The 22,716-nt window shown below is 39.8% G+C and overlaps 2 protein-coding genes across 12 annotated transcripts in view; one reads left to right on the top strand and one right to left on the bottom strand.

Moving 5' to 3' along the window:
* The window catches only part of LYL1 (LYL1 basic helix-loop-helix family member), a 236,762-nt gene extending 221,557 nt beyond the window's left edge, over positions 1-15,205 (top strand). The window contains exon 5 of the transcript XR_015696086.1: positions 14,776-15,205. The gene's annotated coding sequence lies outside the window, so the exon portion shown is untranslated. The remainder of the gene's footprint in view (positions 1-14,775) is intronic.
* Positions 1-22,716, bottom strand: part of NFIX (nuclear factor I X) — a 289,130-nt gene that overhangs the window by 157,423 nt on the left and 108,991 nt on the right. The window lies entirely within an intron of this gene.

Here is a 22,716-nt window from a genome sequence, read left to right as displayed (position 1 = left end):
TCTCCACAATTCTTGAATTTCAAAAATTCCAATTACCATTGTTCATTGAGTAAGTGGCACTGGTTACTCAGTACATGTAACACCGCTACTCTATGAGTTACTTTGCTTGACAATACAATGTGCTTTGAGGTACAACTCAAGTGCTGGTTGTTACTGTTAAGTCCACCATCATATTCTAGTGTCCTGCCATCGTGCTGGGGGGGCGGGGTGATGCATATTTGGGGTTCTTCTGCTTCTGCTGTTCACTTGGGAATTAGGGAAGGGGTCTGTCTTCGGAGACAGGACAGACTCCTTCCCAGCTGGTTTTTGCCAGGTACCAAGGCCGACGTGCCCTGAGTGGGAACTGTGATCTGCCTAGCAACTCAGCATTCTCAAAACATCATCTCAGCATTACATTGGCTGCGGGTGGACTGGTCAAGGGAGGGCTTGGCTTGGGAAACTGAAAGAATTGCTTTGTGCTGGACTCTCGGATTCCACCTGACTTTACTGCAACCAGTTTCTTTCAGTACAAGTTCTGTTGATTCAATTCAATGGATCCAAGAGCCTTGCTTTCCTTAGGGGAGGTCTGACAATTATGTTTAAAGCCCTTCATGGATTAGGATTGGGTTGACCACCTCTTCCCAGTTGTTTCTACCAGTCTGATCTAGTCAGGCAAGACAGGAATGCTTCCATCCTGTTGGCCAAAGAAATGCCAGCAGGCAGGACCTAGACAACGAGGGCGCTCAAGGATGCCCTACATGGGGCTGCCCTTGAAGTTCGAAGACTTCAGTTAGTCCAGAATGCAGCCGCACAAGCAATTGTGGGTGCACCTAGGTACACCCATGTTACACCTATCCTCCGCGAGCTGCACTGGCTGCCTATTGGTCTCCGAACACGCTTCAAAGTGCTAGTCGTTACTTTTAAAGCCCTACATGGCATCGGACCTGGCTACCTGAGAGACCGCCTCCTGCCAATCATCTCCCAAAAACCTATTAGATCGCACAGACTAGGCCTCCTCCGGATTCCATCAGCCTGTCAATGTAGACTGGCGACCCCGGGGGAGAGCCTTCTCTGTTGCTGCTCCAGCCCTCTGGAATGATCTCCCCATTGAGATCCAGACCCTTATTACCCTTCCAGCCTTCCATAAAGTGACGAAGACCTAGCTATTCCGGCAAGCCTGGGGCTGTTGAATTGTCCAGCCCCACTCTAGGTTGTGTATGTTGTTGCAATTTTAACCTGTTGTCTTATTTTTGTATCCCCCTTCCCTTTTTTATTGTAAGCCGCCCGGAGTCTTCCGAGAGTGGGCGGCATACAAAACTAATTAATAATAATAATAGTAACAACAACAACAACAACAAGCCTTTTCTGTTGCGTCCCCCTTATTGAGAATATTCTGCCTCCAGCGATCTTAATGGTCCCAACTGTGCCGGCCTTTCATAAGTGTCCTAAAGACCTAGTTCTGGACATGGGGCTCCATGTCTGTGCAGGGACTTGCTTCTAGCTTGTGTTCATAATTTTATTGTTGTTGTTGTTTTTGGCTGCTTGCAGTTTTAATTTTTATAATATTTGTTATTGCTTGCATTCTATTTTAATTCTGGTCACTGCCCAGAGCTACACATTGAGATTGGTGGCCATATAATTGGCTAAATAAATAAATAAAATATACTATACTGGCTGCTGGTTACCTGCAGAATCTATTAAAGATTGTAGGTAGTGGTATTTAGCCTTCCGAAGTGTTTCTTCCTACCCTCCCCTGGGTCTTCAGAAGGAGCCTATGCTTATATCTTCCTGATTTCTGCCAATGGCTCATCTCTTTCCCAAGGTCTTCCCAATATTAATGCTTTAAGGTGTTTTTTTTCCTTCTTGCAAGTTTGCAAGTTTGCAAGTTTAATAACATTTATATGCCGCCCAATCCCGTAGGACTCCGGGCGGCTTACAGTACAGAAATAAATCAAAAAATTAAAATACAGAGGGAAAAAAAAGATAGGTTTAAAAACAGCACGATAGAAATTCCAGTCCCAATTGAGGTCATAAATCAAGGATTACCTGCAGTCTCAAAATTATTTAACATAAGTAAAGAAATACAAATTCAATAAGTAGCAAAACCAATAGAACAGGAAGAACATCTATCTATTAAACTTTGTAATTATTTGTGCATTTAAATATAAATATTGCTCAGTAAGTTATCATCACACCAGAGAAATAAGGAAGCATAGGTTAAATTACATGTTTGTTCAGAAGTAAACCTCAAATAGAAGGGTCACTATTTATTTATTTTTTAACTTTTGTAATATGTGTTTTTTTTAATGTCGTATGCCCCCCTGAGTCCTTGGGAGAAGGGTGGCATATAAATCCAATAAACCCCACCCCCCCAAAAAAAGCAGGCTACATATTCTGAGATCCTATAGACCGTGTAAGGTACGGAGGTGGTGTGTAGCATGGAATAAGTAAAAATATCAAGGAGAGTCCTATTATATTGTGGCAATTCTACTGCTCTACCACAAAATAGGACAAAGCTTTTTATATAAATCCACTACGCTTTATTGTAAACTATGCCTTAAAGCCTAATTGGTAAGCCCTACCAACTGTAGTTTATTGAGTAACCCATGACTTAATACAATCTGTGATCTATTTGAAGATTACTGCTGAAAACAATGGACTGCAATCTTACACATATTTAATAACATGTTAAATCCCTTTGCAATCAAGAATCGTGTATCTGAGAAAACATGCCTGCGTAAATTACAAATGCTCAGTTCAAATTTTGTTCCGTCAACAACGCTCCCACACACTCAGTTTTAATTTGAATCCTATTTGGCATCAGAGACTTAATAAAAATTTAATGTCAATGTAAAAAAGTTTATTGCATCTTTACTTAAAGAATGTATGATAAAATAAATAGATTTAAATGATAAAGAGTATTTCATAAGTAACTAAAGCTTGGCTACTACGGTAAACGCAGTGATAACAATGCACGATGAAAGTAAGGCAAGAGTGTAAGTAAGTGAGAATAAATGGAATATTTAGCCAAAGGTTCTGCAGCGAGCCTAATACTGTGATGTTTCTGGTATTTATGGATAAATATATAAAGGATATAAAAGTGATGGTTGACGTGGTTTGGGGATATGATTCTACCTACACTTTTCATATGAAGACAATACTATGTGTTGGCTCAGAATTCAAACAATTTACAGCAAATGTTAGATTGTATTATAACCAACAAAGAATATGTATCTGAAAGCTAATGTATCAATAACCAATATATCAGTGCTTCATAGTTAAAATGGAATGAGCATTTGAAAATTGTTCACAAGTGGAAGGGGAAAAAAACAAGAGCAAAGCTAACGGATGAATTTCTGCATTTTGGTAGAGTGTTTGGTGGCTACCTTTTAAGACATTAAATTGTAGTAAAAAGGTAGTATCTAGTACGCAAAGAATCAACTGTTGTCTGTTAGTCAAAAAGAGCTAAAATGCCTTAAAAATCTGCCCACTGTATTAAAGGGAAGAACTAGGTGTGCCAGGAGAAACACAGCTGTCATAGCAATAGCAATAGCAATAGCAGTAGACTTATATACCGCTTCATAGGCCTTTCAGGCCTCTCTAAGCGGTTTACAGAGAGTCAGCATATTGCCCCCAACAATCTGGGTCCTCATTTTACCCACCTCGGAAGGATGGAAGGCTGAGTCAACCCTGAGCCGGTGAGATTTGAACCGCTGACCTGCTGATCTAGCAGTAGCCTGCAGTGCTGCATTTAACCACTGCGCCACCTTGGCTCATGCGTGCCATGTATGCAGTACGTCATGCGTGCCATGTATGCAGTAAATGAATGCCGACTGAATATGAGAAGCAGTTACAGAAAAACAGTTTTGATGAAATAACATCAATTGGGGCAAAAGGAATAGAACTAGCAGTATGAAAATAAATGTTGGTGTTACCTGACCATAGGGAGAAAATGAATGAGGACTGAATAGCAAGAGAGAGGGAGGGAGGGAGGGAGGGAGGGAGGGAGGGAGGGAAATAGATAGATGAGGGCTTGGAACTACAAAAGAGAACATATTAAATTTTATATGAACGTAAAGTAAGCAAGGATGGTTTGCAAACAAATATATAGAAAGATATAGAAAATAGCATTGCTGTAATCCATATTTCAAATTCTGCAATTGTTTACATAGTTGCTGCAAATCTGACTAAATAATGAACATTTATGAAACATTTCGAACACTATTATTTGCACACTACAGCTAGAAAAAACAGTTGAAAAAAATATTTCATTTAATTCTGGCTATGTGTAATGAACATGCCACTTCAAAATGTTCCATTTGTACGTTAAATAAGATTTCTTATAAAATCAAGCATTATAAATCTGTAATTTAAAAAAATGCTGAATAATATGACCATTAGTGGAAGCAACATAAACCTTACTTGGTAGCATAACTCCAAAATCAATTTCAATTAAAATAGTTCGCCCTGATGAGAAGCAGATAAAGAAATGCATAACATTCACAGTAATTAATCTGTCAGTAATAATGGCCCAAAAGCGTATCTATCTATCTATCTATCTATCTATCTATCTATCTATCTATCTATCTATCTATCTATCTATCTATCTATCTATCTATCTATCTATTCCGGCAGGCCTGGGGCTGTTGGCCTCACTGTTGAGGTCCAGCCCCGATTAGAATGAATGTATGAGGTGTTGCTATTTTAAACTGTTTCTTTTTCTTCGTTATGTGTTCGTTATGTGTCTTTTTTTCCTCTTTTTTGTAAGCCGCCCGTAGTCCTTCGGGATTGGGCGGCATATAAATTTTATTTATAAAGAAACAAACAAACAAACAAACAAACAAATAAATAAAATCTATCTATCTATCTATCTATCATCTATCTATCTATCATCTATCTATCTATCATCTATCTATCTATCTATCTATATCTATCTATCATCTATCTATTTATCTATCTATCTATCATCTATCTATCTATCTATCATCTATCTATCTATCATCTATCTATCATCTATCTATCTATCTATCTATCTATCTATCATCTATCTATCTATATCTATCTATCATCTATCTATCTATCATCTGTCTGTCTGTCTGTCTATCTATCTATCTATCTATCTATCTATCTATCTATCTATCTATCTATCTATCTATCATCTTTCCATCCATCTGATTTGCAAAGCTCCCCTCTCACAGTTTGTAAGTCTGGACAGTGTACAATAATTAAAAAAAATTAAAACAAAATCAAGAATGAAAACGTACTATACAAATCTGAAATAAGCAATATATATATATATATATATATATATATATATATATATATATATATATATATATATATATATATATATATATATATATATATATATATATATATATATATATATATATATATGTTATATTTATGCTGATAAATAAATAAAGGGAGACTAGTATAGATCTATTTCAAGCTATTTAGCTCTCATCAGCTAGCCATACCCTTGCTGGGAATCGAACCTGTGCTCTATTGCCTCTTAGGCAGATGTGTTAACCATTGAGCTACAGAGCTCGACTCCTTATCAGCCAGGCCAGGGTGAAAGGTATATATTTAAAGTCACAACCCCTGGTATGCCCAAATATGGGAGGAAGGTCACACTTCCACTCTCTGTCCTTCGGCTTGTCACAAGAGACCATCCAGACAGTCTCTTGTGACGAGCCGAAGGACAGAGAGTGGAAGTGTGATCTTCCTCCCATATTTGTGCATACCAGGGGTTGTGACTTTAAATATATACCTTTCACCCTACACTATATATATATGTGTATGTATGTATGTATGTATGTATGTATGTATGTATGTATGTATGTATATATGTATATGTATATGTATATGTATATGTATATGTATATGTATATGTATATGTATATGTATATGTATATGTATATGTATATGTATATGTATATGTATATGTATATGTATATGTATATGTATATGTATATGTATATGTATATGTATATGTATATGTATATGTATATATATATTAGGCATTCTAGACTAATACACTGTAGTTTGGCCTATAATTGTTCCTAAAATTTCTCTAAACATTGGCATAATCTAATTTTTTGGGGGGGGGGGGTAAAAAAAAAGTGCCACCAGATGTTAGTGTATCCATCATCTATTGAAAGCTGTTGCTGATATGGCTAAAAATGTTGTCAAGAGTAATTAATAGCAATAGCAATAGCAGTTAGACTTATATACCGCTTCATAGGGCTTTCAGCCCTCTCTAAGCGGTTTACAGAGTCAGCATATCGCCCCCAACAACAATCCAGGTCCTCATTTCACCCACCTCGGAAGGATGGAAGGCTGAGTCAACCTTGAGCCGGTGAGATTAGAACCGCCGAACTGCAGATAACAGTCAGCTGAAGTGGCCTGCAGTACTACACCCCTAACCACTGCGCCACCTCGGCTCTTTAAAGGTAGTTGCTAATCATACATTCTAGGCAATAAATTCTATCAAATCTTATTATAGCTTATCTCTAAAAGCTTAGAACTAGAATAAATCAGAGACAAAAGGGAATCACTGCAGTGGAATTTATGCAGCAACTTCATGCAGACCTATTGGAATGAAGAAAAGTTTGTATTAAGTATTTGCAGAATACTTGATGGAAAATCCATTGAAAAAGCATGGAAATGCTTGGATTCCTTATTTAGATTTCTTCAACATATAATAATATGCCCTTCTCCCTGAACGGCTATCCAGAATAACTTGCATTAAATTCTTCAGCGTAGATTAAAAAAGAACATTACAAGCTATAAAAAGAACATCAGAATATAGGGTTATCCACACACTCTGAAAACTATCCCAAATTAGTGCATTAGATTTCACCAAAGCACAGCAACCTCAGTGTTATTCATTGAAGCCGTTGTCTTTTTTCAGGCTTCTATTCAACACACACAGCCTTTCTTTCCCCCAAAGTGGCTGCTTGAAGAGTCTCTAGGCAACATATACCAGGTCAAAAGTGTTTCTTCCAAATAGTTTCCAAACATACACACTGTAGTGCGTACTGCATAGCGAAATAACCATATAAAAGGTAGGATCCAAATCTCTTGTTCTTCTCGTTGCAAACATCCCTTCAGTAGCTTTAAAAAAAAAATTGCTAGCTCAGACTAAGTGCTAACCTGGCATTGCAATTAGCTGTGGCCACAAGTCCCTTGGCTAAAGGATAAGAGGAAGCCACAGACTTATTGCCTAGCAATAGTTTACACATTTCTCCCGTTGCCTTTTCATGAAGAGTGCACTCTTCTTCCTGTTAGAAATCTAGCAAACTTATTATGTCCCTTTACACCTTTATTATTTTTACAAATAACTCAAAGCAGTGAACATGCCACACATACCTTCCTCCGCCAATTACCTCCACCAATTACCTCCAATAGACTGATTAGATCCCACAGATTAGGCCTCCTCCGAATTCCATCCGCCTGCCAATGCCGACTGGCGACTACCCGGAGGAGAGCCTTCTCTGTGGCTGCTCCGACCCTCTGGAACGAACTCCCCGTGGAGATTCGAACCCTCACCACCCTCCAGGCCTTCTGCAAAGCCCTCAAAACCTGGCTGTTCCGACAGGCCTGGGGCTAAAGAGTTGTTGCCCCCGTCTCGAATGGTATGACTGTTGTGAGTTTTAAATTATATATTGTTATGTTTGTTTTTTAAAGTTTTTGTCTGTATCCCCCTTCCCCGGTTCGAGTTGTGAGCCGCCCTGAGTCCCCCTTCGGGGGAAAAGGGCGGCATACAAATACAATAAACTGAACTGAACTGAACTGAACTATTTCCCCCCACAACAACACCCTGTGTGTTGGGTTGGGCTAAAGAGAGCGGGTGGCCCAAAGTCACCCAGCTGGCTTCCATGGTTTAAGGTGGGACTTGAAATCACAGTCAAAGGGTAAGTTAGATCAGTGTTTTTCAACCTTTTTTGTGCAAAGGCACACTTTTTTCATGAAAAAAAATCACGAGGCACACCACCATTAGAAAATGTTTAAAAAATTTAACTCTGTGCCTATATTGACTATACATAAAGTAATTCTCTCACGGCACACCTTACACTATGTCACGGCACACTATTGTGCCGCGGCACAGTGGTTGAAAAACACTGAGTTAGATCACATGAAATCTTTATGAAATGTTGTAGCATTAGGCTGTAAGATAATCATTTTATAACCCTGTATGTGTCATATTAACAGTAAGTTGTTATTGAGAACCAGCTTGATCTAGTGATTAAGACACCATTTCATTTATTAAATTTCATTTATTAAATTCATAGGCCGCCCAATCCCGGAGGAACTCCGGGCGGCTTACAACGAAAGAAGAAAAAAGAAAAGCAAAATAAGTAAAAAAATTAGTTTAAAATTCACAACACACATACGTTCTAATCGGGGCTGGACCTTAACAGTGTGGTCAACAGCCCCAGGCCTGCCGGAACAGCCAGGTTTTAACAGCTTTCCTGAAGGCCATGAGAGTGGGTAAGGTCCGGACCTCTGGGGGTAGCTGATTCCAAAGGGTCGGAGCAGCCACAGAGAAGGCCCTCCTCCGGGGGCCCACCAGCCGACACTGTCCAGATGACGGCGTCCTAAGGAGGCCCACCCTGTGGGATCTTATCGGCCGTTGGGAGGTATGTGGCAGTAGGCGATCTCGCAGATAGGCTGGTCCTGAGCCATGTAGGGCTTTAAAGGTAATAACCAAAACCTTGAATTGCGTCCGGAGACCAATTTGCAGCCAGTGCAGCTCACGGAGGAAAGGTGCCATATGGGTGTATCTCGGTACACCCAATATCGCTCGCGCGGCTCCAGACTAGAAAGCAGGGGAGCATGAGTTCAAGTTCCATCTTTGTTATTATCAACAAACAGATCAGGTGTCATCATCCGTCAAGCCATGATTTGGCCATCGTGAAAGTGCTCTTTGCTTTCATAAACCCTTTTTCACATACATACATTTCCTTCCTTCTATACTCTGCTTTTCTTCAGATTGTATAAAACGTTTTCCTTCTTTACACCCTGACCTGTGAAATGTCGCAATGGCAGCTGATAAAAATTTTAAATCCTGATTGAGAGATAGGTTTGCACTAATCATATAAGGAAATAAGATCCTGAGGAAATGCACAGATAGTCCTCGACTTACAACCGAGCCCAAAATTTCTGTCGTTAAGTGAGACATTTAAGTGAGGTTTGAACCATTTCTTTTCTTTTGCTCTGAGCTTTTCTTGCCTCAGTTGTTAAGTGAATCACTGCAGCGGATAAGTTAGTAACTTGGTTGTGGCTTCCCCAATGACTTTGCTTGTCAGAAGGTCACAAAAAAGCCATCACGTGACTTTGGGACACTGCAACAGTCATAAATATGAACCGGTTGTCAGGCATCTGAATTTTGATCACATGATCCTGGGGATGCTGCAAAGGTGTAACTGTGAAAAACGGTCGTGTCACTTTTTTCCAGTGTTGTTATAACTTTGAACATTCTGAGGTGGCGCAGTGGTTAAATGCAGCACTGCAGGCTACTTCAGCTGACTGCTATCTGCAGTTTGGCGGTTCAAATCTCACCGCCTCAAGGTTGACTCAGCCTTCCATCCTTCCGAGGTGGGTGAAATGAGGACCCAGACTGTGGGGCCGATATGCTGACTCTGTAAACCGCTTAGAGAGGGCTGAAAGCCCTATGAAGCGGTATATAACTCCAACTGCTATTGCTATCTATCTATCTATCTATCTATCTATCTATCTATCTATCTATCTATCTATCTATCTATCTATCTATCTATCTATCTATCTATCTATCTGGGTGAAATGAGGACCCAGACTGTGGGGGCGATATGCCTACTCTGTAAACCGCTTAGAGAGGGCTGAAAGCCCTATGAAGCGGTATATAAGTCTAACTGCTATTGCTATTGCTATTGCTAATCTATCTATCTATCTATCTATCTATCTATCTATCTATCTATCTATCTATCTATCTCTCTATATCTCTGTCTGTCTGTCTGTCTGTCTGTCTGTCTGTCTGTCTGTCTGTCTGTCTGTCTGTCTGTCTATCTATCTATCTATCTATCTATCTATCTATCTATCTATCTATCTATCTATCTATCTATCTATCTATCTAGAGCTGAGGTGGCGCACTGGTTAGGGTGCAGTACTGCAGGCTACTTCAGCTGACTGTTATCTGCAGTTCAGCGGTTCAAATCTCACCGGCTCAGGGTTGACTCAGCCTTCCATCCTTCCGAGGTGGGTGAAATGAGGACCCGGATTGTTGTTGGGGGCGATATGCTGACTCTGTAAACCGCTTAGAGAGGGCTGAAAGCCCTATGAAGCGGTATATAAGTCTAACTGCTATTGCTATTCACTAAATGAACTGTTGTAAGTTGAGGACTCCCTGTATTTGATCCAGATTTATATAGAAAACTCAAGCATTCAAAAATAAGTTTTCAGTGCAATTCTTCTACTTTTCAACTCTTTTTACTTTTCAGGTAAAAGTAAATTTTCCAACTTTTCGACAAATTTGTCAAAGCAATGCTGGGCGGATTTGTTCTGAGAAGTGTGTAAAAATTATGGCTGTCATTGTTGACACATTACTATATGTGGGAATAAGCAACAACAGTAAGTTCCTTCTTGTTTAGGGCTTGAACAAAGGTAACAGATGTGTCACCACATGTTTTTAACATTACTTTAGGAATGAATTAAATATTTATCAGAAAGATGCACGGAGAGATTGCATAATGTGTTTAAATCATTGTATGCATTACCATACCAGTACTTAGGTATTATTTTACCCTTTGGCACCACCCAGTTGTAACCTTAAGGTATGTAAACTCTGCTAAGATTCGCGACCCTTATCTTGGGCAGAAAACAGGTGAAGGTAATGAGTTTAAAGTAATTTTTTTCTACCAGGTTAAGGATGGGTGGATTGCACTATACTCAGTAATTATGAAGGGCTCCTTCTGGAAATATTTAAACACAGGCCCCTCGAGCTGTGAAAACATTTAAAAATGAAGTTTAGCAAACCTTCCTCTTTGAACCATTAAAATAGCTATGTCCCTCAAAGGATTATTTAGGTGCAGTGAAGATTTTCCCCAGTTGTTTGTATATGCACATCCATGCGCAGTTACTTCACTGGGAGCCCCTCCCCCCCCCGTGGAAGGAGCATATTGCACCTCCCTGACAATGTAGCTGCTGTAATACTACAATTACAAATGCTTTGCAGAAAACAGCAACATGCATCAAGAGCTTTGGCACAGCCGAAGTACCAGCGCACAGAATGTTTTGCAACTGTTGACACTCCTGCATTCTTGCAGGGCGAATAGACTGATCTGCACTGTGGGAAAGGAAAAAAAAATAGCCATTTCAGCAAAGGGTTTTCTTAGAAGCTTTTTACTCATTTTTCATGAAAAGAAACCCCTAAAAATCAAAACCCAAGCCCCTTTTGTGTTGCTAGTAACATCTAACGTCTAGTCCTTAAAGAAATTGCCTAATAGGGAGGGAGTAGCTCTAATTGTACAAAGATTGGTCTTTTGGACTGGTCCTTGTATGCCCAGCATTCCAGTAGTCAATCTGGACAAGATAGGAAGGAAGGAAGGAAGGAAGGAAGGAAGGAAGGAAGGAAGGAAGGAAGGAAGGAAGGAAGGAAGGAAGGAAGGAAGGAAGGAAGGAAGGAAGGAAGGAATAGAGATCTCCGAAAGATACATTACAGCAGTTAAAAGTTGACATTCATTGCAGTCTCATCACACTTAAAATTGTTTCTATTAGTGAACTGAACCTTTAGACTGATAAAAGTAATAACAGGCTAGCAAAAGAATGGAAGGTCCATTGTTTATATTCTAAATCTTAATGACAGAGGAATAAATAACAAAAATGCAAATTCAGCTCTTGAAGCCATGTCGGGGAGCCGGCAGTCTTGAAAACCCTCTCTTGCAGCCTTCAAATTCCATGCAAGATTTAGGGGGGAAATTACTGTGTTAAGCAGGAAGCCAATGAATATACATGGATTAGGCCCCCAAAATGGGGGGGGCACCAAGCTAAAAAATCCCTCATCCCTTAGTGGTCCTTGACCTCCCCTACTCCTCCCTCAACCACCCAAAAAGGAAAAAAAAATAGATGCCCCTGCTTTTACTTTAAGGAATTTGTAGGTCTCCAAACATGCCGAAGAGATTGAAAGGATAGCTGTTCTTCTTTTAACACAGTGTTTCTCAACCTTGGCAACTTGAAGATGTCCGGACTTCAACTCCCAGAATTCCCCCAGCCAGCGAATTCGCTGGCTGGGGGAATTCTGGGAGTTGAAGTCCGGACATCTTCAAGTTGCCAAGGTTGAGAAACACTGTTTTAACCATTATTTCACGTTCTTTTTTTTATAAAAAAGATTTTTATTTTTCCTTTCAAATTCATTCTTAGATATGCATTCTTATAATTGTTATTTAACACATGTCAATTCGTATCATTTTTCCGCCTGTATATTTACATTTTGATATTTTCTTATTTCCCCTCCCCCTATATTAATCGTGTGGCGTCCGAGATACTTATTTCATGTTTTGTTCCTTTTTTTCTTCTATTTATATCTTTTTTTCAAGCCACTCATAAAATCGCCCCCATGTCCTGTAGCACGCTGATTCCTCCTTGTCCTTTATTCTCAATGTCAATTTCTGCACAGTCTAATATCTTCTTTATTACCTCCCCTTCCGATGGGATTTCGTCTGCTTTCCAGTTTTGTGCAAATACAATTCTGGCTGCTGTTATTATTTGCACAATCAATTATGAATCTTCTTTACTGTATTTCTCTGGTTGAATACCCAATAAAAATATCTGTGGCTTAAACTCCACGGGTTTATGTATCATTTTCTCTAACCATGTTTGTATTTTAACCCATCCCTACATATCCACCACATATGATAATACGTTCCTGGCAATTGGTGACATTTCCAACGTTTAGCTGATTTATCCTTAAACATTTTTGCTAATCTTTCAGGTGTCATGTGCCATCTATAAAATATTTTATATAAATTCTCTTTATATGCTGCTGCCATTGTCAGATTATAATTCCTTTCCCATAGTTGTTGCCATTTTTCTAGCTCTGTTGTATATCCAAAGTTTTTTGCCCATCTTATCATTGTTTCTTTAACCTCTTCTTCTTCTAGGTATATTCTAAGTAGATAACTACAATTTTTAATGGCCTTCCGAAAGGCTATCAAAACCTGGCTATTCCGGCAGGCCTGGGTGCTGTTGACCTCATGACTGTGGTCCAGTCCCGACCAGATTGAGTGCATGATGTGGTTTTTAATCTGTTTTTCTCTGTTTTCTTTTAATTCTTTATTATTATTTTTTAAAAATGTATTTTCTGTAAGCCACCCGGAGTCCTTCGGGATTGGGCAGCCTATAAATTTATTAAATACTAAATACTAATACTAATACTAATACTAACTACAATTTTTAATCATTTTTTTCATCTGTTCCCATGAGTATCCTATCTAATTCTGAGTTTTCCATATTAAAACCATACTCTTTAACATCTTTGTCATATCTTGGCATTATTTCACATTCTTAAAATAAGTTTCCTTCACTTGGTAAATTAAAACCATAATTTTATTTGCTCCTTACTATGACACTCGTTCAATTAGTCAATTGTGGTATACTGGCAGCTTTTCCAATTTATGGAGGGGAAAAACCTGCCCACTTTGGAGAGAATAAAAAACTCTTAATGGGCTTAGTTGACTAACGGACTGTCCAGTTATAAATCTGTATTTCCCCATTAGTACCAGGTACAGGTTGGGTCTACTCACTGATAATTTATATCCTAAGAAACTCCCCTTAAGCAGAATCACAGGACAAGATCAAGCTCCCTTATAGAAAATTAAACCAATTAATTTAATCAAGTACTGTCTTTGTAAACAGCAATCGCTTCATCAGTACTCTTTCAGGCTGAGATCTGTCTCAACTGATCTTTCTGAACAGCTGTACAAAGGCTGGAGAGATGTACCATGTGCATAGACAGTAACAGCAGCACCTACAAGTTTACGAACTGCAATGGCAGAATTGAACTTCAGTCTCTTTGTCTCCTGCAGTCTCCAAACCGGCCTCTTTGGAAATGCTACTTGCATGAGGAGGTTCGCTCCCTTTATTGCCACAATAGTTATATTCTTGCCTGAAAACCTAGAACAACACTCTCTATTTGGGCCTCAAAATGTGAATAGAATAGAATGAATGAGCTGAAAGGGACCTTGGAGGTCTTCTAGTCCAGCCCATGCTCAAGCAGAAGAACCTATTTAGGTTTAGATAAGTGACTATCTAGACCAGTGTTTCTCATCCTTGGCAACTTGAAGATGTCCGGACTTCAACTCCCAGAATTCCCCAGCCAGCATTCGCTGGCTGGGGAATTCTGGGAGTTGAAGTCCGGACATCTTCAAGTTGCCAAGGTTGAGAAACACTGGTCTAGACTTTTCTTTTAAAAACATCCAGTGATGGAGTAGCCACGATTTCTGGAGGCAAGTTGTTCCACTGGTAAATTGTCTTCGCTGTCAGGAAGTTTCTCCTTAATTCTAGGTTGCTTCTCTCTTTGATTAGTTTCCTACCATTGTTTCTTGTTCTGCCCCCTGGTGCTTTGGAGAATAATTTGACCCCACTCTTCTTTGTGGATTACTGCTATCATGTCACCCCTTCTTTTTCTTTAGACAAGCCAAACCCAAATCCTACAGCCGTTCTTCATGTTTTTAGCCTCCAGGCCTTTGATCAGAGCCGAGGTGGCGCAGTGGTTAGGGTGCAGTACTGCAGGCCACTTCAGCTGACTGCTATCTGCAGTTCAGCGGTTCAAATCTCACCGGCTCAGGATTGACTCAGCCTTCCATCCTTCCGAGGTGGGTGAAATGAGGACCCGGATTGTTGTTGGGGGCGATATGCTGACTCTGTAAACCGCTTAGAGAGGGCTGAAAGCCCTATGAAGCGGTATATAAGTCTAACTGCTATTGCTATTGCTATTGCTATCATCTTAGTTGCTCTTCTCTGAACTTTTTCCAAAGTCTCAACATCTTTTCTGTAGTATGGTGACCAAAATTGGTTGCAGTATTGCAGGTGTGGTCTTACTAGAGTTTTATAAAGTGATACTAGTACTTCACATGATTTTGATTCTATGCCTCTGTTTATACAACCCAGAATTGTATTAGATTTTTGGCTGCTGCTGCACATTGCAGGCTCATATTCAAGTGATCATCCACTAGGACTCCAAGGTCCCTCTCACAGTTACTGTTTTTGAGCCAGGTCTCACCTAATCTGTATTTATATCTTTGATTTCTCCTGCCTAAATGTCCAATGTCTCATAAGAAAACTGTGACCATTTATGTATGAAATGCTTGCTGCAAATTGTTCATCTCTCAAGATAGCAAGAGAACCGTTGAGTGAGAGGGACACAGAGAGAGAGCATGCAGGAATTAAGTGCAAATAATAAACATAGTGCTGAACACATGAGCTTAAATGTACAGAAGTAACCTAGCGCTGGTTTGCACAGAGATATTTGCTATTTGATGGAAGTTAGAAAGTGTACAAAACTCAAGAGAGCCAGCATTATTCAAATAGAGCCAGGGCCTCCATTTAACAACTGAGCCTCTGTGGAAGTAGTGGAGCAGCCATCTAAAAGGGACCAACCCCCCCCCCCTTTAAAAGGGTGCAGTTACATGCAGTTATCATTATCACCATACTGTAATAATAAGCTGCAGTCCAGGAAAATTCCCTTTCTTGCTGTTGAAGTTGAGTGGATAACTCCCTCCCTCCCTCCCTCCCTCCCTGCTTTCTTTCCTTCCTTCTTTCTTTCTTTCTTTCTTTCTTTCTTTCTTTTTTCTTTCTTTCTTTCTTTCTTTCTTTCTTTCTTTCTTTCTTTCTTTCTTTCTTGGCATTTTTCTGATACGAGCATAAGGATTTCAGGGTGTTGTTTTTTTTTACAACCTCTATGCAAAACAGCTGTCTCAAAGTGAGAAGCCAAGTCAAATCCTATTTTCCCCCTGTAACAATGCCAAGATTTAAAGAGGGACTGCAGAGGGAACTTTGGGAAGCTTTTTTTTGGAATTTGGATTCCACGTATGAATGTGGTAAAATAATAATTCTATTGCAATTGCTCTTCTTAAATAATCATAACATGGTAGCGCTGGCATTTCAGAGCCGAGGTGGCGCAGTGGTTAAATGCAGCACTGCAGGCCACTTCAGCTGACTGTTATCTGCAGTTCGGCAGTTCAAATCTCACCGGCTCAAGGTGGACTCAGCCTTCCATCCTTCCGAGGTGGGTAAAATGAGGACCCGGATTGTTGTTGGGGGCAATATGCTGACTCTGTAAACCGCTTAGAGAGGGCTGAAAGCCCTATGAAGCGGTATATAAGTCTAACTGCTATTTCAGACCCATATTTTTTTTATCAAGATGTCTGATAGAAAAAAAATGCTAGTGATTAAATTTAGGACCTCCTACTTTTTTATTTACTCCAATGTTATATTCCAAGATCCTGTTCCAATTGAATCATCATTAACATGGGGAGGGTGGGAATTCCCATAACATTTGTGCACTTATGTCTAAATATATTGGACACAGAAGGCACCACACTCTGCAGTGTAGTTTTATTTCTGAACCATTCAACAGAAGACAGATGAGTCCAAGTCATGCAGTCTATTTGCCTGAAAGGAAGACTATATTTGCACAAATACTTTACATTTATAATTGGAAAATTGTCTTAGATGCACTGTAAATACAGCAATAAAAGTATATGAAAGATTTACGATCTGAAGAGAAACCAGAGTATATGAACTTTTTTTCAGCCTGACCTTCCTTGCAGGAGGGAGGGGATACAATCTTAAATTCAGTATCTTTTCTTTTTGGGCAAATGTGGCAACTTAGATCTTTAGTGCCATCTTTTAAAGATACATGAAACATCACAGCAAAAACAGCCTGCTACTTTGTATAATGTTATTTGCTACTTTAATATTTAATATTATTAAAGTTTCAATACCAGTTTCCCTGAAAATAAGACCTCCCTGGATAAGAAGCCCAATCGGGCTTTTGAGCGCATGTGCTAAAACAAGCCCTCTCCTGAAAATATTGCAACGTAGCAGCAGCCATGAGGTGGCCACGCTCTCCTCGTCCTGCACCTCAAAAATAATAAGACCTCCCCAAAAATAAGGCCAAGTGCTTATTTTGGGGGGTCAAAAGAAAATAAGACCCTGACCTATTTTTGGGGAAACAGTGGTGTGTGTGTGTGTGTGTGTGTGTGTGTGTGTGTGTGTGTGAATAAAAACTTGAATTTCATATTCTTCCACTTGCTTTAAAAAAAACAAAACTAGGGTAAGTCAATTAAAAATCCAGTCCTTTAGCTGTCAGATTTCAGATGAATGATCCCCAGATTGGTTCCGAAGGAATAGTCATATGACATCCTCAGGTTACCTGTCCCTATGAGCATGGAAAAGCACAAGTTTGCATTCAAGTCCTTTGTTGTAGGTTGTAAGGTTAACAAGAACCACTGAGGTTATTAATCAGATTAATAAGAAGCAGGAGAACTTTATAGTTATGGTTCCTCACTCCCTACATTTCTTCTTGGTATGTAAAGGAGGTGGAACTATGAAATGCACAGTATCTGTTTCTCCCACATCTCCCGAGTTTAATCTTAAATCTGGATTGACTTGAGGTCATGGCTACATGGACATCTCTATCACTGAAGCTCCCACATGAAGCCGAATGTCTAAAATTACAAAGAGACTGTTTCACCGACCCAGAATGCAAAAAAAGAAAAAGTCCCTTTAAGGACTTATAAGAGGTATTGTCACAAATCATTTTTAAAAACGTTTTCACCTTAATGAAAGCAATATAAATTACAGTCTAGCCTTTCTGGGTTTGTATGGTCCTATAAGATGTCCCCCCCCCCAATACTTCTGGGAAAGAGGTAGTTACGTTATTACTTATTAATATGGCCCAGACTTTTTAAACTGAAATATGTGAAGATTGTTGTGCTGGACACGTGTGTAGCTATACCAGAGGTGGGTTCCTACCATTTCGCACCTATTCGGTAGAACCGGTTCGTCAAATCTACCGGACCGGTTAGAAGAGGTTCCACCAGTGGACCCGGAAAGCAGGCCACACCTACAGAAGAGGCTCCAAACTTTTCTGAAACCCACCACTGGTCCTTGGATAGGATTATTCTACACTATCATGCTCCTATTTATAAAACTCAGTGCCTCTGTGAAAGGTAAGGATGACTCCTGCGTTTGTGGTGCAATCAGAACGTTGCGTGTGTTGAAGTTGTTTTAACGCAAACCAAAGATGCCTTTTAACAAACAAGTTTGCATCATATTCTTATGGATGCCAGTGCTGTGTGTGGGGTAATTTAAGGTGGTTCTGACAAGTGTCGTCGGCATCTTCATATCCGGTCACACGGGCGGCAAGCCACTCCCACCAGGTCACATGGCCGGGAAGCCACTCCCACAAAGGAGGCCACACCCACAGAGTAGGTTCGAACAATTTTTGAAACCCACCACTGAGCTAAACCATCATCACAGATGCAGAGAGTAATTATTACAAGAGTAACTTTCTCAACACGATACAGTAGAAAGTAAGTAACCTCTTTTTATCCATAGTTGATCTGGAATAAGAATGTCATATAGCAAAATACATATTTATTTAGCCCATAGGAGCCATCTTAACATTGTAGGACAAGCAGCATTACCTCCTCTATTTAATTCTCTCCAATGTCAGCAAGCTTAAGTGCATATCCTACAATTTCCATCCCATCCAAAGTGATTTAACTGTTGTCTGCCCTGTTCCCTTAGGATAAGTCCAACTAGATAATTAAACGAATGATAATGAAGCAGCTTTACAGAAAACAAAACAAAGTCATAAACTAATTAGCTCCTCCTTTTCTTTTCTCTTTTTCTCTTTTGCACAATTACCTTTTTAGTTTGGTTTCTAGATGTCTGAGACCCTGCTCCTCTTGTCTAATCCTCATGCCCCAGATTTCGGACACATTTATTTATTTGTGATTTCTTTTCTCTTGGGAAGCTCCAGGCCACCTACAAAAAGGCTTTCCTTAATTATGTCCCCAAACCAGGGGTGGGTTTCAACCGGTTCGCGGCGGTCCCCGTGAACCGGTTAGTCGGCGAACCCGGAAGTAAGTAACTTCCGGAAACGGCGAAGGGCCCACCCGCCCGCCCGCGTTCCTTATCCGGTTTTGACGAGTTCTGCGCTTCCACGCATGCGCAGGATGCATACAGTGCCTGCGCGATCCTCCAGGAGCAGCTGGAGCATCGCACAGGCACTAGTACGCATACGTGCGCTGCGCGCGTGCACGAGGATGCCGCCGGCCCCGTTCCAACCAAACCGGTTGGAACAGGGCGAGAAACCCACCCCTGCCCCAAACCACCCTGTGAAGTAGGTTTGGCTAAGAAGAATGGCCAGCATAGGAGAGGACAGTACTGAAGGAGTGGGGCTAATCCTTGGTGGCTTGCTATGGATCACAACTCTGCCTGACCATCGAAAGGAAAAGGCCCTCAGGCGCCATCGGGTTGATTGTAACTCCTCCAGCACTAACTCCGGAGGGGGCTAGTAGTGGGAGGAAGCAGAAAGAGAAGAGAAAGTAAATCATACCTCCATACTTCCACTTACTCAAGGAGTCACATGGCATGCAAAGAAGTGCGGGGGGGGGGAGCCATATCCCTCACTAAGAAGCCTGATCTCTCTCTCTCTCTTGCTCTCCTGGATCTGCTGCACTGAATTCACACATAGCCAACTCTCCCTGCCTCCACCCATCTTGGAAAATGAAAGCAAACAAGAACTAAAATAAGGCTTTTATGGTGCGGTGTTTATACTGCTGGCTCTGTGAAAAGACTTTTCAAGTCAGACAGCTCAGCAGAGAAACAAGAGAAATATTGCTGGGTGAATCTTAGCAGTTGAGCAGACCTGGGGAATTTTTGCACCAGATGTTTTGGCTTTTCCTCCCCCTTGCCCCTTCACCCTGTTCAACCCTGCCTCAAACATGCTACATATCCCACAAGGTGCAATATGTGTGTGTGTTTGTGTGTGTGTGTCTTTGGTTATTCAGGTTTTCTCCCGCGTAAAATTGGAAGTGTCTTGGCGACGTTTTGACGAAGTCTCATTCGTCATCTTCAGGCTGGTTTGCTCGGCTTCGTGTTTCCAGGAGCAATCCAGCCTGAAGATGACGAATGAGACTTCGTCGAAACGTCGCCAAGACACTTCCAATTTTACGCGGGAGAAAACCCGAATAACCAAAGACCTACATACAAACACCCGCGAAAACCTCAGAAAACAAAGATAGATAGATAGATAGATAGATAGATAGATAGATAGATAGATAGATAGATAGGTAGGTAGGTAGGTAGGTAGGTAGGTAGGTAGGTAGGTAGGTAGGTAGGTAGGTAGATAGATAGATAGATAGATAGATAGATAGATAGATAGATAGATAGATAGATAGATAGATAGATAGATAGATAGATTGATTGTTGATAGATAGATGATAGATAGATAGATAGTTGATAGATAGATAGATGATAGATAGATAGATAGATAGATAGATAGATAGATAGATAGATAGATAGATAGATAGATTGATTGTTGATAGATAGATAGATGATAGATAGATAGATAGGTAGATAGGTAGGTAGGTAGGTAGGTAGGTAGGTAGGTAGGTAGGTAGGTAGGTAGATAGATAGATAGATAGATAGATAGATTGTTGATAGATAGATAGATGATAGATAGATAGATAGATAGATAGATAGATAGATAGATAGATTGTTGATAGATAGATAGATGATAGATAGATAGATAGATAGATAGATAGATAGATAGATAGATAGATAGATAGATTGTTGATAGATAGATAGATGATAGATAGATAGATTGTTGATAGATAGATGATAGATAGATAGATAGATAGATAGATAGATAGATAGATAGATAGGTAGGTAGGTAGGTAGGTAGGTAGGTAGGTAGGTAGGTAGGTAGGTAGGTAGGTAGGTAGGTAGGTAGATAGATAGATAGATAGATAGATAGATAGATAGATAGATAGATAGATAGATAGATTGTTGATAGATAGATAGATAGATAGATAGATAGATAGATAGATAGATAGATAGATAGATGATAGATAGGTAGGTAGGTAGGTAGGTAGGTAGGTAGGTAGGTAGGTAGGTAGGTAGATAGATAGATAGATAGATAGATAGATAGATAGATAGATAGATAGATGATAGATAGATAGATAGATAGATAGATAGATAGTTGATAGATAGATAGATGATAGATAGATAGATAGATAGATAGATAGATAGATAGATAGATAGATAGATAGATAGATAGATAGATAGATAGATTGTTGATAGATAGATAGATGATAGATAGATAGATGATAGATAGATAGATGATAGATAGATAGATAGATAGATAGATAGATAGATAGATAGATAGATAGATAGATAGATAGATAGATAGATAGATAGATTCTGCAAATAAATCAGCTTGCTGAAACTTTGGGAGGAATGAGATAGGAGGCTCAATTGGACTAGATAAAAATGGTGGCGGGTGAGCAGGGTTGCCTGAGGAACACCCTATATAGCAGAAGATGGTAGCAGAGCAGAGCGCCGATTTATTTGATGTAAAATGCCTGGGGAAGAAACTTGATATAGTTACTCAAGAGAAGTTTCACTTCACATCCACCACTTAACACAATGCTGAGTTCCTTTCAGTTATTTGTGTGTCTCACAAAAGGATGTAAATACATTTTGAAGGCACTTATATTGCATTTTCACTTAACTGATGGCCACCAAAAAGGATGGGTTTACAATCTTATTTCAGTCTTCCTAAAATATTCTACATTATGTGGAAACAGACATGTTCTCCTCAAAGTGCAATTCGATTCCTTCAATTTTTTAGTGCCAATACAGATTGTACAGAGTACAGAAGGACTATTCATTATTCCCCAAGCTCAAACCCCCAACTCCAGGAAGGAGAACAACCGTCATTTACAAGACGGGCAGACATAACGGACAGATACACAACCAAGAGTCCCTAATCTCCTCAACTCCCCTTTTGGGGACATGCAGATAATCGTGGAGGATATCATCACGCACCTGATGTCAGTCACAACTAACTGGTTGGAAGTTCACAAGCCTCGGCCTGGTGCAGAGCAAGATCTATGGGAGGAGACTTGCAAGCTGCAGCATTTCCAGGAACTGGCACTTGAGAAAACAGGTGGGGCAGAGAAAAATGTGCCCAAAGCGTGGGGGATGGGAGAGATGCCCATGTAATCTAGCCAATCTTTCTCTGCTTGCCATAGGAATAAAAAACATTTTTTTTTTTTTACACCCGAGGGACTGACACAGTTTTTAAAATAGGTTAATATATTAAAGCTAGGAGAGGAAGAGGGAAATGTGATACATATAAAACTGACTAATGTTGTCATATTTAAACTTTTTTTGGATCAAATCTACTGCATCGTAGTAGATTTGCCAACCCACCTATTGGCAAATCTATTTATTACTAATTTCTTTCTGTGCCACTTGAATCCCTTTTGGTATCCTTTTCCCTCCTGCAAATCTACTATACAGTCTTCCTTATAGGGATGTGTTCCACCTTCAAGCCTGATGCTTGTGTAGTTTTGTTCTGCACTCCAAAAAATAGACATAGCTATTTCTTTGCAAACCTAATTTTCCATGATTCTAAATCTATATTAGTAACCATTGATTTCAAAAGGGATGTTAGCTAAA

Source organism: Thamnophis sirtalis, unplaced genomic scaffold (genome assembly GCF_051295495.1).
Source record: "Thamnophis sirtalis isolate CommonGarterSnake01/CBP01778 unplaced genomic scaffold, rThaSir2_p1.2 scaffold_3, whole genome shotgun sequence".
Taxonomy (NCBI): Eukaryota; Metazoa; Chordata; class Lepidosauria; order Squamata; family Natricidae; genus Thamnophis; species Thamnophis sirtalis.
The sequence above is the reverse complement of the archived record's forward strand: the minus strand, read 5'-3'. Positions and strand labels throughout refer to the sequence as shown.